An 18,389-nucleotide genomic window follows, 5' to 3' on the forward strand; every position below is an offset into this window, starting at 1 on the left:
AGCGCCCAGTGTAATCGCTGAGCTTCGGCAATCATGTCAAATTAAGAAGAATGTTATTTCTTGGAGTCCAATTGTCTCCTTTATCACATTTAACAGGTCACAGTCCAAAGTTAGTTCAATTAAGTCCCACAGTCAATCGTTTCACTGTTAAAATCGATGCAACCTAGTAATATCAGATAAATATCGCTAAATACATGTTGGTACGAATATGTGACCCTACCGTTGTAACTGAAGCGGACTGACACCGTTAGAAAGTCAATCAAAAGTAGTTTTTGAAACTGTCGCTATTTCTTCAGCACGTGATAACGGCTAGGATTGGTCTCACAGTAAAAAATGACTTTTTAATCTAAATTTTTAAATGAAGCGTTGCCACAGCGCCCAGTGGAATTGCTGAGTTCCGGCAATCACGTCACACTAAAAAGAAATATATTTCTTGGAGTCCAATTATCTCATTTATCACATTTTTCAGGTCACAGTCCAAAGTTAGTTCAATTAAATCCCACAGTCAATCGTTTCACTGTTAAAATCGATGCAACCTAGTAATATCAGATAAATATCGCTAAATACATGTTGGTACGAATATGTGACCCTACCGTTGTAACTCAAACGGACTGACACCGTTAGAAAGTCAATGAAATGTAGTTTTTGAAACTGTCGCTATTTCTTCAGCGCGCGATAACGGATAGGATTGGTCCAACAGTAAAGAATCATTTACTTATATAAATTTTTAAATGAAGCGTTACCACAGCGCCCAGTGGAATTGCTGACTTCCAGCAATCACGTCAAATTAAGAAGAATGTATTTCTTTGAGTCAACTTGTCTCACTTATAACATTTATAATGTCACAGTCCAACATCAGTTCAATTAAGTCCCACAGTCAATCGCTTCATTGTTAAAAGCGATGCAACCTAGTAATCTCAGAAAAATATCGCTAAATACATGTTGGTACCAATATGTGACCCAACCGTTGTAACTCAAACAGACTGACACCGTTAGAAAGTCAATGAAATGTAGTTTTTAAAACTGTCGCTATTTCTTCAGCGCGCGATAACGGTTAAGATTGGTTCCACAGTAAAGAATGACTTATTTACCTAAACTTTTAAATGAAGCGCTACCACAGCGCCCAGTGTAATCGCTGAGTTCCGGCAATCACGTCAAATTAAAAAGAATGTTATTTTTTGGTGTCTAATTGTCTCCTTTATCAAATTTATCAGGTCACAGTCCAAAGTTAGTTCAATTAAGTCCCACAGTCAATCGTTTCATGGTTAAAAGCGATGCAACCTAGTAATATCAGAAAAATATCGCTAAAGACATGTTGGTACGAAAATGTGAACCAACCGTTGTAACTGAAGCGGACCGACACCGTTAGAAAGTCAATGAAATGTAGTTTTTGAAAATGTCGCTATTTCTTCAGCACGTGATAACGGCTAGGATTGGTCTCACAGTACAAAATGACTTTTTAATCTAAATTTTTAAATGAAGCGTTACCACAGCGCCCAGTGGAATTGCTGAGTTCCGGCAATCACGTCACACTAAAAAGAAATATATTTCTTGGAGTCCAATTATCTCATTTATCACATTTTTCAGGTCACAGTCCAAAGTTAGTTCAATTAAATCCCACAGTCAATCGTTTCACTGTTAAAATCGATGCAACCTAGTAATATCAGATAAATATTGCTAAATACATGTTGGTACGAATATGTGACCCTACCGTTGTAACTCAAACGGACTGACACCGTTAGAAAGTCAATGAAATGTAGTTTTTGAAACTGTCGCTATTTCTTCAGCGCGCGATAACGGATAGGATTGGTCCAACAGTAAAGAATCATTTACTTATATAAATTTTTAAATGAAGCGTTACCACAGCACCCAGTGGAATTGCTGACTTCCAGCAATCACGTCAACTTAAGAAGAATGTATTTCTTTGAGTCAACTTGTCTCACTTATAACATTTATAATCTCACAGTCCAACATCAGTTTAATTAAGTCCCACAGTTAATCGCTTCATTGTTAAAAGCGATGCAACCTAGTAATCTCAGAAAAATATCGCTAAATACATGTTGGTACGAAAATGTGACCCAGCCGTTGTAACTGAAGCGGACTGACACCGTTAGAAAGTCAATCAAAAGTAGTTTTTGAAACTGTCGCTATTTCTTTAGCGCGCGATAACAGAAAGGATTGGTCCCACCGTAAAGAATGACTTATTTGTCTAAATTTTTAATTGAAGCGCTACCACAGCGCCCAGTGTAATCGCTGAGTTCCGGCAATCACGTCACACTAAAAAGAATGTTATTTCTTGGAGTCCAATTATCTCATTTATCACATTTTTCAGGTCACAATTCAAAGTTAGTTCAATTAAATCCCACAGTCAATCGTTTCATTGTTAAAAGCGATGCAAACTAGTAATATTACAAAAATATCGCTATCTCAACCAACCGTTGCAACTCAAACGGACCGACACCGTTAGAAAGTAAATGAAATGCAGTTTTTGAAACTGTCGCTATTTCTTCAGCGCACGATAACGGTTAGGATTGGTTCCACAGTAAAGAATGACTTATTTACCTAAACTTTTAAATGAAGCACTACCACAGCGCCCAGTGTAATCGCTGAGTTCCGGCAATCACGTCAAATTAAAAAGAATGTTATTTTTTGGAGTCTAATTGTCTCCTTTATCACATTTATCAGGTCACAGTCCAAAGTTAGTTCAATTAAGTCCCACAGTCAATCGTTTCACTCTTAAAAGCGATGCAACCGAGTAATATGAGAAAAATATCGCTAAATACATGTTGGTACGAATATGTGACGCAACCGTTGTAACTGAAGCAGATTGATACCGTTAGAAAATCAATGAAATGTAGTTTTTGAAACTGTTGCTATTTCTTCAGCGCGCGATAACGTCTAGGATTGGTCCCACTCTTAATTCTTAAATGAATTGCTACCACAGCGCCCAGTGTAATCGCTGAGTTTCGGCAATCACGTCAAATTAAGAAGAATATTATATCTTGGAGTCCAATTGTCTCCTTTATCACATTTATCAGGTCACAGTCCAAAGTTAGTTCAATTAAGTCCCACAGTCAATCGTTTCACTGTTAAAAGCGATGCAACCTAGTAGTATCAGAAAAATATCGCTAAATACTTGTTGGTACGAATATGTGACCCAACCGTTGTTACTCAAACGGACTGACACCGTTAGAAAGTCAATGAAATGTAGTTTTTGAAAATGTCGCTATTTTTTCAGCGCACAATAACGGCTAGGATTGGTCCCACTCTTAATTCTTAAATGAATTGCTACCACAGCGCCCAGTGTAATCGCTGAGCTTCGGCAATCATGTCAAATTAAGAAGAATGTTATTTCTTGGAGTCCAATTGTCTCCTTTATCACATTTAACAGGTCACAGTCCAAAGTTAGTTCAATTAAGTCCCACAGTCAATCGTTTCATAGTTAAAAGCGATGCAACCTAGTAATATCAGAAAAATATCGCTAAAGACATGTTGGTACGAAAATGTGACCCAACCGTTGTAACTGAAGCGGACTGACACCGTTAGAAAGTCAAGCAAAAGTAGTTTTGGAAACTGTCGCTATTTCTTCAGCGCGCGATAACGGATAGGATTGGTCCCACAGTAAAGAATGACTTACTTGTCTAAATTTATAATTGAAGCGCTACCACATCGCCCAGTGTAATCGCTGAGTTCCGGCAATCACGTCACACTAAAAAGAAATATATTTCTTGGAGTCCAATTATCTCATTTATCACATTTTTCAGGTCACAGTCCAAAGTTAGTTCAATTAAATCCCACAGTCAATCGTTTCACTGTTAAAATCGATGCAACCTAGTAATATCAGATAAATATCGCCAAATACATGTTGGTACGAATATGTGACCCTACCGTTGTAACTGAAGCGGACTGACACGTTAGAAAGTCAATCAAAAGTAGTTTTTGAAACTGTCGCTATTTCTTCAGCACGTGATAACGGCTAGGATTGGTCTCACAGTAAAAAATGACTTTTTAATCGAAATTTTTAAATGAAGCGTTACCACAGCGCCCAGTAGAATTGCTGAGTTCCGGCAATCACGTCACACTAAAAAGAAATATATTTCTTGGAGTCCAATTATCTCATTTATCACATTTTTCAGGTCACAGTCCAAAGTTAGTTCAATTAAATCCCACAGTCAATCGTTTCACTGTTAAAATCGATGCAACCTAGTAATATCAGATAAATATCGCTAAATACATGTTGGTACGAATATGTGACCCTACCGTTGTAACTCAAACGGACTGACACCGTTAGAAAGTCAATGAAATGTAGTTTTTGAAACTGTCGCTATTTCTTCAGCGCGCGATAACGGATAGGATTGGTCCAACAGTAAAGAATCATTTACTTATATAAATTTTTAAATGAAGCGTTACCACAGCGCCCAGTGGAATTGCTGACTTCCAGCAATCACGTCAAATTAAGAAGAATGTATTTCTTTGAGTCAACTTGTCTCACTTAAAACATTTATAATGTCACAGTCCAACATCAGTTCAATTAAGTCCCACAGTCAATCGCTTCATTGTTAAAAGCGATGCAACCTAGTAATCTCAGAAAAATATCGCTAGATACATGTTGGTACCAATATGTGACCCAACCGTTGTAACTCAAACAGACTGACACCGTTAGAAAGTCAATGAAATGTAGTTTTTAAAACTGTCGCTATTTCTTCAGCGCGCGATAACGGTTAAGATTGGTTCCACAGTAAAGAATGACTTATTTACCTAAACTTTTAAATGAAGCGCTACCACAGCGCCCAGTGTAACCGCTGAGTTCCGGCAATCACGTCAAATTAAAAAGAATGTTATTTTTTGGTGTCTAATTGTCTCCTTTATCAAATTTATCAGGTCACAGTCCAAAGTTAGTTCAATTAAGTCCCACAGTCAATCGTTTCATGGTTAAAAGCGATGCAACCTAGTAATATCAGAAAAATATCGCTAAAGACATGTTGGTACGAAAATGTGAACCAACCGTTGTAACTGAAGCGGACCGACACCGTTAGAAAGTCAATGAAATGTAGTTTTTGAAAATGTCGCTATTTTTTCAGCGCGCAATAACGGCTAGGATTGGTCCCACTCTTAATTCTTAAATGAATTGCTACCACAGCGCCCAGTGTATTCGCTGAGTTTCGGCAATCATGTCAAATTAAGAAGAATGTTATTTCTTGGAGTCCAATTGTCTCTTTTATCACATTTAACAGGTCACAGTCCAAAGTTAGTTCAATTAAGTCCCACAGTCAATCGTTTCATGGTTAAAAGCGATGCAACCTAGTAATATCAGAAAAATATCGCTAAAGACATGTTGGTACGAAAATGTGACCCAGCCGTTGTAACTAAAGCGGACTGACACCGTTAGAAAGTCAATCAAAAGTAGTTTTTGAAACTGTCGCTATTTCTTTAGCGCGCGATAACAGATAGGATTGGTCCCACCGTAAAGAATGACTTATTTGTCTAAATTTTTAATTGAAGCGCTACCACAGCGCCCAGTGTAATCGCTGAGTTCCGGCAATCACGTCACACTAAAAAGAATGTTATTTCTTGGAGTCCAATTATCTCATTTATCACATTTTTCAGGTCACAATCCAAAGTTAGTTCAATTAAATCCCACAGTCAATCGTTTCATTGTTAAAAGCGATGCAAACTAGTAATATCAGAAAAATATCGCTAAAGACATGTTGGTACGAAAATGTGAACCAACCGTTGTAACTGAAGCGGACCGACACCGTTAGAAAGTCAATGAAATGTAGTTTTTGAAAATGTCGCTATTTTTTCAGCGCGCAATAACGGCTAGGATTGGTCCCACTCTTAATTCTTAAATGAATTGCTACCACAGCGCCCAGTGTATTCGCTGAGTTTCGGCAATCATGTCAAATTAAGAAGAATGTTATTTCTTGGAGTCCAATTGTCTCTTTTATCACATTTAACAGGTCACAGTCCAAAGTTAGTTCAATTAAGTCCCACAGTCAATCGTTTCATGGTTAAAAGCGATGCAACCTAGTAATATCAGAAAAATATCGCTAAAGACATGTTGGTACGAATATGTGACGCAACCGTTGTAACTGAAGCGGATTGATACCGTTAGAAAATCAATGAAATGTAGTTTTTGAAACTGTTGCTATTTCTTCAGCGCGCGATAACGTCTAGGATTGGTCCTACTCTTAATTCTTAAATGAATTGCTACCACAGCGCCCAGTGTAATCGCTGAATTTCGGCAATCATGTCAAGTTAAGAAGAATGTTATTTCTTGGAGTCCAATTGTCTCCTACATCACATTTAACAGGTCACAGTCCAAAGTTAGTACAATTAAGTCCCACAGTCAATCGTTTCACTGTTAAAAGCGATGCAACCTAGTAGTATCAGAAAAATATCGCTAAATACTTGTTGGTACGAATATGTGTCCCAACCGTTGTTACTCAAACGGACTGACACCGTTAGAAAGTCAATGAAATGTAGTTTTTGAAAATGTCGCTATTTTTTCAGCGCGCAATAACGGCTAGGATTGGTCCCACTCTTAATTCTTAAATGAATTGCTACCACAGCGCCCAGTGTAATCGCTGAGCTTCGGCAATCATGTCAAATTAAGAAGAATGTTATTTCTTGGAGTCCAATTGTCTCCTTTATCACATTTAACAGGTCACAGTCCAAAGTTAGTTCAATTAAGTCCCACAGTCAATCGTTTCATAGTTAAAAGCGATGCAACCTAGTAATATCAGAAAAATATCGCTAAAGACATGTTGGTACGAAAATGTGACCCAACCGTTGTAACTGAAGCGGACTGACACCGTTAGAAAGTCAAGCAAAAGTAGTTTTTGAAACTGTCGCTATTTCTTCAGCGCACGATAACGGATAGGATTGGTCCCACAGTAAAGAATGACTTATTTGTCTAAATTTATAATTGAAGCGCTACCACATCGCCCAGTGTAATCGCTGAGTTCCGGCAATCACGTCACACTAAAAAGAAATATATTTCTTGGAGTCCAATTATCTCATTTATCACATTTTTCAGGTCACAGTCCAAAGTTAGTTCAATTAAATCCCACAGTCAATCGTTTCACTGTTAAAATCGATGCAACCTAGTAATATCAGATAAATATCGCTAAATACATGTTGGTACGAATATGTGACCCTACCGTTGTAACTGAAGCGGACTGACACGTTAGAAAGTCAATCAAAAGTAGTTTTTGAAACTGTCGCTATTTCTTCAGCACGTGATAACGGCTAGGATTGGTCTCACAGTAAAAAATGACTTTTTAATCGAAATTTTTAAATGAAGCGTTACCACAGCGCCCAGTGGAATTGCTAAGTTCCGGCAATCACGTCACACTAAAAAGAAATATATTTCTTGGAGTCCAATTATCTCATTTATCACATTTTTCAGGTCACAGTCTAAAGTTAGTTCAATTAAATCCCACAGTCAATCGTTTCACTGTTAAAATCGATGCAACCTAGTAATATCAGATAAATATCGCTAAATACATGTTGGTACGAATATGTGACCCTACCGTTGTAACTCAAACGGACTGACACCGTTAGAAAGTCAATGAAATGTAGTTTTTGAAACCGTCGCTATTTCTTCAGCGCGCGATAACGGATAGGATTGGTCCAACAGTAAAGAATCATTTACTTATATAAATTTTTAAATGACGCGTTACCACAGCGCCCAGTGGAATTGCTGACTTCCAGCAATCACGTCAAATTAAGAAGAATGTATTTCTTTGAGTCAACTTGTCTCACTTATAACATTTATAATGCCACAGTCCAACATCAGTTCAATTAAGTCCCACAGTCAATCGCTTCATTGTTAAAAGCGATGCAACCTAGTAATCTCAGAAAAATATCGCTAGATACATGTTGGTACCAATATGTGACCCAACCGTTGTAACTCAAACAGACTGACACCGTTAGAAAGTCAATGAAATGTAGTTTTTAAAACTGTCGCTATTTCTTCAGCGCGCGATAACGGTTAAGATTGGTTCCACAGAAAAGAATGACTTATTTACCTAAACTTTTAAATGAAGCGCTACCACAGCGCCCAGTGTAATCGCTGAGTTCCGGCAATCACGTCAAATTAAAAAGAATGTTATTTTTTGGTGTCTAATTGTCTCCTTTATCAAATTTATCAGGTCACAGTCCAAAGTTAGTTCAATTAAGTCCCACAGTCAATCGTTTCATGGTTAAAAGCGATGCAACCTATAAATATCAGAAAAATATCGCTAAAGACATGTTGATACGAAAATGTGAACCAACCGTTGTAACTGAAGCGGACCGATACCGTTAGAAAGTCAATGAAATGTAGTTTTTGAAAATGTCGCTATTTTTTCAGCGCGCAATAACGGCTAGGATTGGTCCCACTCTTAATTCTTAAATGAATTGCTACCACAGCACCCAGTGTATTCGCTGAGTTTCGGCAATCATGTCAAATTAAGAAGAATGTTATTTCTTGGAGTCCAATTGTCTCCTTTATCACATTTAACAGGTCACAGTCCAATGTTAGTTCAATTAAGTCCCACAGTCAATCGTTTCATGGTTAAAAGCGATGCAACCTAGTAATATCAGAAAAATATCGCTAAAGAGATGTTGGTACGAAAATGTGACCCAGCCGTTGTAACTGAAGCGGACTGACACCGTTAGAAAGTCAATCAAAAGTAGTTTTTGAAACTGTCGCTATTTCTTTAGCGCGCGATAACAGATAGGATTGGTCCCACCGTAAAGAATGACTTATTTGTCTAAATTTTTAATTGAAGCGCTACCACAGCGCCCAGTGTAATCGCTGAGTTCCGGCAATCACGTCACACTAAAAAGAATGTTATTTCTTGGAGTCCAATTATCTCATTTATCACATTTTTCAGGTCACAATCCAAAGTTAGTTCAATTAAATCCCACAGTCAATCGTTTCATTGTTAAAAGCGATGCAAACTAGTAATATTACAAAAATATCGCTATCTCAACCAACCGTTGCAACTCAAACGGACCGACACCGTTAGAAAGTAAATGTAATGCAGTTTTTGAAACTGTCGCTAATTCTTCAGCGCACGATAACGGTTAGGATTGGTTCCACAGTAAAGAATGACTTATTTACCTAAACTTTTAAATGAAGCGCTACCACAGCGCCCAGTGTAATTGCTGAGTTCCGGCAATCATGTCAAATTAAAAAGAATGTTATTTTTTGGAGTCTAATTGTCTCTTTTATCACATTTATCAGGTCACAGTCCAAAGTTAGTTCAATTAAGTCCCACAGTCAATCGTTTCACTGTTAAAAGCGATGCAACCGAGTAATATGAGAAACATATCGCTAAATACATGTTGGTACGAATATGTGACGCAACCGTTGTAACTGAAGCGGATTGATACCGTTAGAAAATCAATGAAATGTAGTTTTTGAAACTGTTGCTATTTCTTCAGCGCGCGATAACGTCTAGGATTGGTCCCACTCTTAATTCTTAAATGAATTGCTACCACAACCCCCAGTGTAATCGCTGAGTTTCGGCAATCATGTCAAGTTAAGAAGAATGTTATTTCTTGGAGTCCAATTGTCTCCTACATCACATTTAACAGGTCACAGTCCAAAGTTAAGTTAATTAAGTCCCACAGTCAATCGTTTCACTGTTAAAAGCGATGCAACCGAGTAATATGAGAAAAATATCGCTAAATACATGTTGGTAGGAATATGTGACGCAACCGTTGTAACTGAAGCGGATTGATACCGTTAGAAAGTCAATGAAATGTAGTTTTTGAAACTGTTGCTACTTCTTCAGCGCGCGATAACGGATAGGATTGGTCCCACAGTAAAGAATGACATAATTGTCTAAACTTTTAATTGAAGCGCTACCACAGCGCCCGGTGTAATCGCTGAGCTCCGGCAATCACGTCACACTGAAAAGAATGTTTTTCTTGGAGTCCAATTATCTCATTTATCATATTTTTCAGGTCACAGTCCAAAGATAGTTCAATTAAGTCCCACAGTCAATCGTTTCATTGTTAAATGCGATGCAAACTAGTAATATTACAAAAATATCGCTATCTCAACCAACCGTTGTAACTCAAACGGACCGACACCGTTAGAAAGTCAATGAAATGTAGTTTTTGAAATTGTCGCTATTTCTTCAGCGCGCGATAACGGATAGGATTGGTCCAACAGTACAGAATCATTTACTTATATAAATTTTTAAATGAAGCGTTACCACAGCGCCCAGTGGAATTGCTGACTTCCAGCAATCACGTCAAATTAAGAAGAATGTATTTCTTTGAGTCAACTTGTCTCACTTATAACATTTATAATGTCACAGTCCAACATCAGTTCAATTAAGTCCAACAGTCAATCGTTTCATGGTTAAAAGCGATGCAACCTAGTAATATCAGAAAAATATCGCTAAAGACTTGTTAGTACGAAAATGTGAACCAACTGTTGTAACTGAAGCGGACTGACACCGTTAGAAAGTCAATGAAATGTAGTTTTTGAAAATGTCGCTATTTTTTCAGCGCGCAATAACGGCTAGGATTGGTCCCAATCTTAATTCTTAAATGAATTGCTACCACAGCGCCCAGTGTATTCGCTGAGTTTCGGCAATCATGTCAAATTAAGAAGAATGTTATTTCTTGGAGTCCAATTGTCTCCTTTATCACATTTAACAGGTCACAGTCCAAAGTTAGTTCAATTAAGTCCCACAGTCAATCGTTTCATGGTTAAAAGCGATGCAACCTAGTAATTTCAGAAAAATATCGCTAAAGACATGTTGGTACGAAAATGTGACCCAGCCGTTGTAACTGAAGCGGACTGACACCGTTAGAAAGTCAATCAAAAGTAGTTTTTGAAACCGTCGCTATTTCTTTAGCGCGCGATAACGGATAGGATTGGTCCCACCGTAAAGAATGACTTATTTGTCTAAATTTTTAATTGAAGCGCTACCACAGCGCCCAGTGTAATCGCTGAGTTCCGGCAATCACGTCACACTAAAAAGAATGTTATTTCTTGGAGTCCAATTATCTCATTTATCACATTTTTCAGGTCACAATCCAAAGTTAGTTCAATTAAATCCCACAGTCAATCGTTTCATTGTTAAAAGCGATGAAAACTAGTAATATTACAAAAATATCGCTATCTCAACCAACCGTTGCAACTCAAACGGACCGACACCGTTAGAAAGTAAATGAAATGCAGTTTTTGAAACTGTCGCTATTTCTTCAGCGCACGATAACGGTTAGGATTGGTTCCACAGTAAAGAACGACTTATTTACCTAAACTTTTAAATGAAGCGCTACCACAGCGCCCAGTGTAATCGCTGAGTTCCGGCAATCACGTCAAATTATAAAGAATGTTATTTTTTGGAGTCTAATTGTCTCCTTTATCACATTTATCAGGTCACAGTCCAAAGTTAGTTCAATTAAGTCCCACAGTCAATCGTTTCACTGTTAAAAGCGATGCAACCGAGTAATATGAGAAAAATATCGCTAAATACAGGTTGGTACGAATATGTGACGCAACCGTTGTAACTGAAGCGGATTGATACCGTTAGAAAGTCAATGAAATGTAGTTTTTGAAACTGTTGCTATTTCTTCAGCGCGCGATAACGTCTAGGATTGGTCTTACTCTTAATTCTTAAATGAATTGCTACCACAGCGCCCAGTGTAATCGCTGAGTTTCGGCAATCATGTCAAGTTAAGAAGAATGTTATTTCTTGGAGTCCAATTGTCTCCTTTATCACATTTAACAGGTCACAGTCCAAAGTTAGTTCAATTAAGTCCCACAGTCAATCGTTTCATGGTTAAAAGCGATGCAACCTAGTAATTTCAGAAAAATATCGCTAAAGACATGTTGGTACGAAAATGTGACCCAGCCGTTGTAACTGAAGCGGACTGACACCGTTAGAAAGTCAATCAAAAGTAGTTTTTGAAACCGTCGCTATTTCTTTAGCGCGCGATAACGGATAGGATTGGTCCCACCGTAAAGAATGACTTATTTGTCTAAATTTTTAATTGAAGCGCTACCACAGCGCCCAGTGTAATCGCTGAGTTCCGGCAATCACGTCACACTAAAAAGAATGTTATTTCTTGGAGTCCAATTATCTCATTTATCACATTTTTCAGGTCACAATCCAAAGTTAGTTCAATTAAATCCCACAGTCAATCGTTTCATTGTTAAAAGCGATGAAAACTAGTAATATTACAAAAATATCGCTATCTCAACCAACCGTTGCAACTCAAACGGACCGACACCGTTAGAAAGTAAATGACATGCAGTTTTTGAAACTGTCGCTATTTCTTCAGCGCACGATAACGGTTAGGATTGGTTCCACAGTAAAGAACGACTTATTTACCTAAACTTTTAAATGAAGCGCTACCACAGCGCCCAGTGTAATCGCTGAGTTCCGGCAATCACGTCAAATTATAAAGAATGTTATTTTTTGGAGTCTAATTGTCTCCTTTATCACATTTATCAGGTCACAGTCCAAAGTTAGTTCAATTAAGTCCCACAGTCAATCGTTTCACTGTTAAAAGCGATGCAACCGAGTAATATGAGAAAAATATCGCTAAATACAGGTTGGTACGAATATGTGACGAGACCGTTGTAACTGAAGCGGATTGATACCGTTAGAAAGTCAATGAAATGTAGTTTTTGAAACTGTTGCTATTTCTTCAGCGCGCGATAACGTCTAGGATTGGTCTTACTCTTAATTCTTAAATGAATTGCTACCACAGCGCCCAGTGTAATCGCTGAGTTTCGGCAATCATGTCAAGTTAAGAAGAATGTTATTTCTTGGAGTCCAATTGTCTCCTACATCACATTTACCAGGTCACAGTCCAAAGTTAAGTTAATTAAGTCCCACAGTCAATCGGTTCATGGTTAAAAGCGATGCAACCTAGTAATATCAGAAAAATATCGCTAAAGACATGTTGGTACGAAAATGTGACCCAACCGTTGTAACTGAAGCCGACTGACACCGTTAGAAAGTCAATGAAATGTAGTTTTTGAAACTGTCGCTATTTCTTCAGCGCGCGATAACGGATAGGATTGGTCCCACAGTAAAGAATGACTTATTTGTCTAAATTTTTAATTAAAGCGATACCACAGCGCCCAGTGTAATCGCTGAGTTCCGGCAATCACGTCACACTAAAAAGAATGTTATTTCTTGGAGTCCAATTATCTCATTTATCACATTTTTCAGGTCACAGTCCAAAGTTAGTTCAATTAAGTCCCACAGTCAATCGTTTCACTGTTAAAAGCGATGCAACCGAGTAATATGAGAAAAATATCGCTAAATACAGGTTGGTACGAATATGTGACGAGACCGTTGTAACTGAAGCGGATTGATACCGTTAGAAAGTCAATGAAATGTAGTTTTTGAAACTGTTGCTATTTCTTCAGCGCGCGATAACGTCTAGGATTGGTCTTACTCTTAATTCTTAAATGAATTGCTACCACAGCGCCCAGTGTAATCGCTGAGTTTCGGCAATCATGTCAAGTTAAGAAGAATGTTATTTCTTGGAGTCCAATTGTCTCCTACATCACATTTACCAGGTCACAGTCCAAAGTTAAGTTAATTAAGTCCCACAGTCAATCGGTTCATGGTTAAAAGCGATGCAACCTAGTAATATCAGAAAAATATCGCTAAAGACATGTTGGTACGAAAATGTGACCCAACCGTTGTAACTGAAGCCGACTGACACCGTTAGAAAGTCAATGAAATGTAGTTTTTGAAACTGTCGCTATTTCTTCAGCGCGCGATAACGGATAGGATTGGTCCCACAGTAAAGAATGACTTATTTGTCTAAATTTTTAATTAAAGCGATACCACAGCGCCCAGTGTAATCGCTGAGTTCCGGCAATCACGTCACACTAAAAAGAATGTTATTTCTTGGAGTCCAATTATCTCATTTATCACATTTTTCAGGTCACAGTCCAAAGTTAGTTCAATTAATTCCCACAGTCAATCGTTTCATTGTTAAATGCGATGCAACCTAGTAATCTCAGAAAAATATTGCTAAATACATGTTGGTACCAATATGTGACCCAACCGTTGTAACTCAAACGGACTGACACCGTTAGAGAGTCAATGAAATGTAGTTTTTGAAACTGTCGCTATTTCTTCAGCGCGCGATAACGGATAGGATTGTTCGCGCAGTAAAGAATGATTTATTTATCTAAATTTTTAAATGAAGCGCTACCACAGCGCCCAGTGTATTGGCTGAGTTCCGGCAATCACGTCAAATTAAGAAGAATGTTATTTCTTTGAGTCAACTTGTCTCACTTATAACATTTATAATGTCACAGTCCAAAATCAGTTCAATTTAGTCCCACAGTCAATCGTTTCATTGTTAAATGCGATGCAAACTAGTAATATTACAAAAATATCGCTATCTCAACCAACCGTTGTAACTCAAACGGACCGACACCGTTCGAAAGTCAATGAAATGTAGTTTTTGAAACTGTCGCTATTTCTTCAGCACGTGATAACGGCTAGGATTGGTCTCACAGTAAGAAATGACTTCTTAATCTAAATTTTTAAATGAAGCGTTACCACAGCTCCCAGTGGAATTGCAGAGTTCCGGCAATCACGTCAAACTAAAAGGAATGTTATTTCTTGGTGTACGCTTGTCTCACTTATAACATATATAAGGTCACAGTCCAAAATCAGTTTAATTTAGTCCCACAGTCAATCGTTTCATAGTTAAAAACGATGCAACCTAGTAATATCAAAAAAATATCGCTAAATACATGTTGGTACGAATATGTGACCCAACCGTTGTAACTCAAACGGACTGACACAGTTAGAAAGTCAATGAAATGTAGTTTTTAAAACTGTCGCTATTTCTTCAGCGCACGGTAACGGTTAGGATTGGTTCCACAGTAAAGAATGACTTATTTACCTAAACTTTTAAATGAAGCGCTACCACAGCGCCCAGTGTAATCGCTGAGTTCCGGCAATCACGTCAAATTAAAAAGAATGTTATTTTTTGGAGTCCAATTGTCTCCTTTATCACATTCATCAGGCTACAGTCCAAAGTTAGTTCAATTAAGTCCCACAGTCAATGGCTTCACTATTAAAAGCGATGCAACCTAGTAAGCTCAGAAAAATATCGCTAAATACATGTTGGTACCAATATGTGACCCAACCGTTGTAACTCAAACGGACTGACACCGTTAGAAAGTTTTTTAAATGAAATTTTTGACACTATCGCTATTCCTTCAGCGCGCGATAACGGATAGGATTGATCCCACAGTAAAGACTGACTTATTTATCTTAATTTTTAAATGAAGCGCTACCACAGCGCCCAGTGTAATCGCTGAGTTCCGGCAATCATGTCAAATTAAGAAGAATGTTATTTCTTTGAGTCAACTTGTCTTACTTATAACATTTATAATGTCACAGTCCAATATCAGTTCAATTAAGTCCCACAGTCAATCGCTTCATTGTTAAAAGCGATGCAACCTAGTAATCTCAGAAAAATATCGCTAAATACATGTTGGTACCAATATGTGACCCAACCGTTGTAACTCAAACGGACTGACACCGTTAGAAAGTCAATGAAATGTAGTTTTTGAAACTGTTGCTATTTCTTCAGCGCGCGATAACGTCTAGGATTGGTACCACAGTAGAAAAATGACTTTTTAATCTTAATTCTTAAATGAATTGCTATCACAGCGCCCAGTGTAATCGCTGAGTTTCGGCAATCATGTCAAATTAAGAAGAATGTTATTTCTTGGAGTCCAATTGTCTCCTTTATCACATTTAACAGGTCACAGTCCAAAGCTAGTTCTATTAAGTCCAACAGTCAATCGTTTCATAGTTAAAAGCGATGCAACCTAGTAATATCAGAAAAATATCGCTAAAGACATGTTGGTACGAAAATGTGACCCAACCGTTGTAACTGAAGCGGACTGACACCGTGAGAAAGTCAATGAAATGTAGTTTTTGAAACTGTCGCTATTTCTTCAGCGCGCGATAACGGATAGGATTGTTCACGCAGTAAAGAATGATTTATTTATCTAAATTTTTAAATGAAGCGCTACCACAGCGCCCAGTGTAATGGCTGAGTTCCGGCAATCACGTCAAATTAAGAAGAATGTTATTTCTTTGAGTCAACTTGTCTCACTTATAACATTTATAATGTCGCAGTCCAAAATCAGTTCAATTTAGTGCCACAGTCAATAGCTTCATTGTTAAATGCGATGCAACCTAGTAATCTCAGAAAAATATTGCTAAATACATGTTGGTACCAATATGTGACCCAACCGTTGTTAGTCAAACGGACTGATATCGTTACAAAGTCAATGAAATGTAGTTTTTGAAACTGTCGCTATTTCTTCAGCGCGCGATAACGGATAGGATTGGTCGCGCAGTAAAGAATGATTTATTTATCTAAATTTTTAAATGAAGCGCTACCACAGCGCCCATTGTAATGGCTGAGTTCCAGCAATCACGTCAAATTAAGAAGAATGTTATTTGTTTGAGTCAACTTGTCTCACTTATAACATTTATAATGTCACAGTCCAAAATCAGTTCAATTTAGTGCCACAGTCAATCGCTTCATTGTTAAATGCGATGCAACCTAGTAATCTCAGAAAAATATTGCTAAATACATGTTGGTACCAATATGTGACCCGACCGTTGTTAGTCAAACGGACTGACACCGCTAGAAAGACAATGAAATGTAGTTTTTGAAACTAACGCTATTTCTTCAGCGCGCGATAACGGATAGGATTGATCCCACAGTAAAAAATGACTTATTTATCTAAATTTTTAAATGAAGCGCTACCACAGCGCCCAGTGTAATCGCTGACTTTCGGCAATCATGTCAAATTAAGAAGAATGTTATTTATTTGAGTCAACTTGTCTCACTTATAACATTTATAATGTCACAGTCCAATATCAGTTCAATTAAGTCCCACAGTCAATCGCTTCATTGTTAAAAGCGATGCCACCTAGTAATCTCAGAAAAATATCGCTAAATATATGTTGGTACCAATATGTGACCCAACCGTTGTAACTCAAACGGACTGACACCGTTGGAAAGTCAATGAAATGTAGTTTTTGAAACTGTCGCTATTTCTTCAGCGCACGATAACGGATAGGATTGATCCCACAGTAAAAAATGACTTATTTATCTAAATTTTCAAATGAAGCGCTACCACAGCGCCCAGTGTAATCGCTGAGTTTCGGCAATCATGTCAAATTAAGAAGAATGTTATTTATTTGAGTCAACTTGTCTCACTTATAACATTTATAATGTCACAGTCCAATATCAGTTCAATTAAGTCCCACAGTCAATCGCTTCATTGTTAAAAGCGATGCCACCTAGTAATCTCAGAAAAATATGGCTAAATATATGTTGGTACCAATATGTGACCCAACCGTTTTAACTCAAACGGACTGACACCGTTAGAAAGTCAATGAAATGTAGTTTTTGAAACTGTCGCTATTTCTTCTGCGCACGATAACGGATTGAATTGGTCCCACAGTGAAGAATGACTTATTTATCTAAATTCTTAAATGAAGCGCTACCACAGCGCCCATTGTAATGGCTGAGTTCCAGCAATCACGTCAAATTAAGAAGAATGTTATTTGTTTGAGTCAACTTGTCTCACTTATAACATTTATAATGTCACAGTCCAAAATCAGTTCAATTTAGTGCCACAGTCAATCGCTTCATTGCTAGATGCGATGCAACCTAGTAATCTCAGAAAAATATTGCTAAATACATGTTGGTACCAATATGTGAACCGACCGTTGTTAGTCAAACGGACTGACAGCGTTAGAAAGTCAATGAAATGTAGTTTTTGAAACTGTCGCTATTTCTTCAGCGCGCGATAACGGATAGGATTGTTCGCGCAGTAAAGAATGATTTATTTATCTAAATTTTTAAATGAAGCGCTACCACAGCGCCCAGTGTAATGGCTGAGTTCCGGCAATCACGTCAAATTAAGAAGAATGTTATTTCTTTGAGTCAACTTGTCTCACTTATAACATTTATAATGTCACAGTCCAAAATCAGTTCAATTTACTGCCACAGTCAATCGCTTCATTGTTAAATGCGATGCAACCTAGTAATCTCAGAAAAATATTGCTAAATACATGTTGGTACCAATATGTGACCCAACCGTTGTTAGTCAAACGGACTGATATCGTTACAAATTCAATGAAAAGTAGTTTTTGAAACTATCGCTATTTCTTCAGCGCGCGATAACGGATAGGATTAATCCCACAGTAAAAAATGACTAATTTATCTAAATTTTTAAATGAAGCGCTACCACAGCGCCCAGTGTAATCGCTGAGTTTCGGCAATCATGTCAAATTAAGAAGAATGTTATTTCTTTGAGTCAACTTGTCTCACTTATAACATTTATAATGTCACAGTCC

The sequence above is a fragment of the Hydractinia symbiolongicarpus genome, chromosome 8, assembly GCF_029227915.1.
Source record: "Hydractinia symbiolongicarpus strain clone_291-10 chromosome 8, HSymV2.1, whole genome shotgun sequence".
NCBI lineage: Eukaryota > Metazoa > Cnidaria > Hydrozoa > Anthoathecata > Hydractiniidae > Hydractinia > Hydractinia symbiolongicarpus.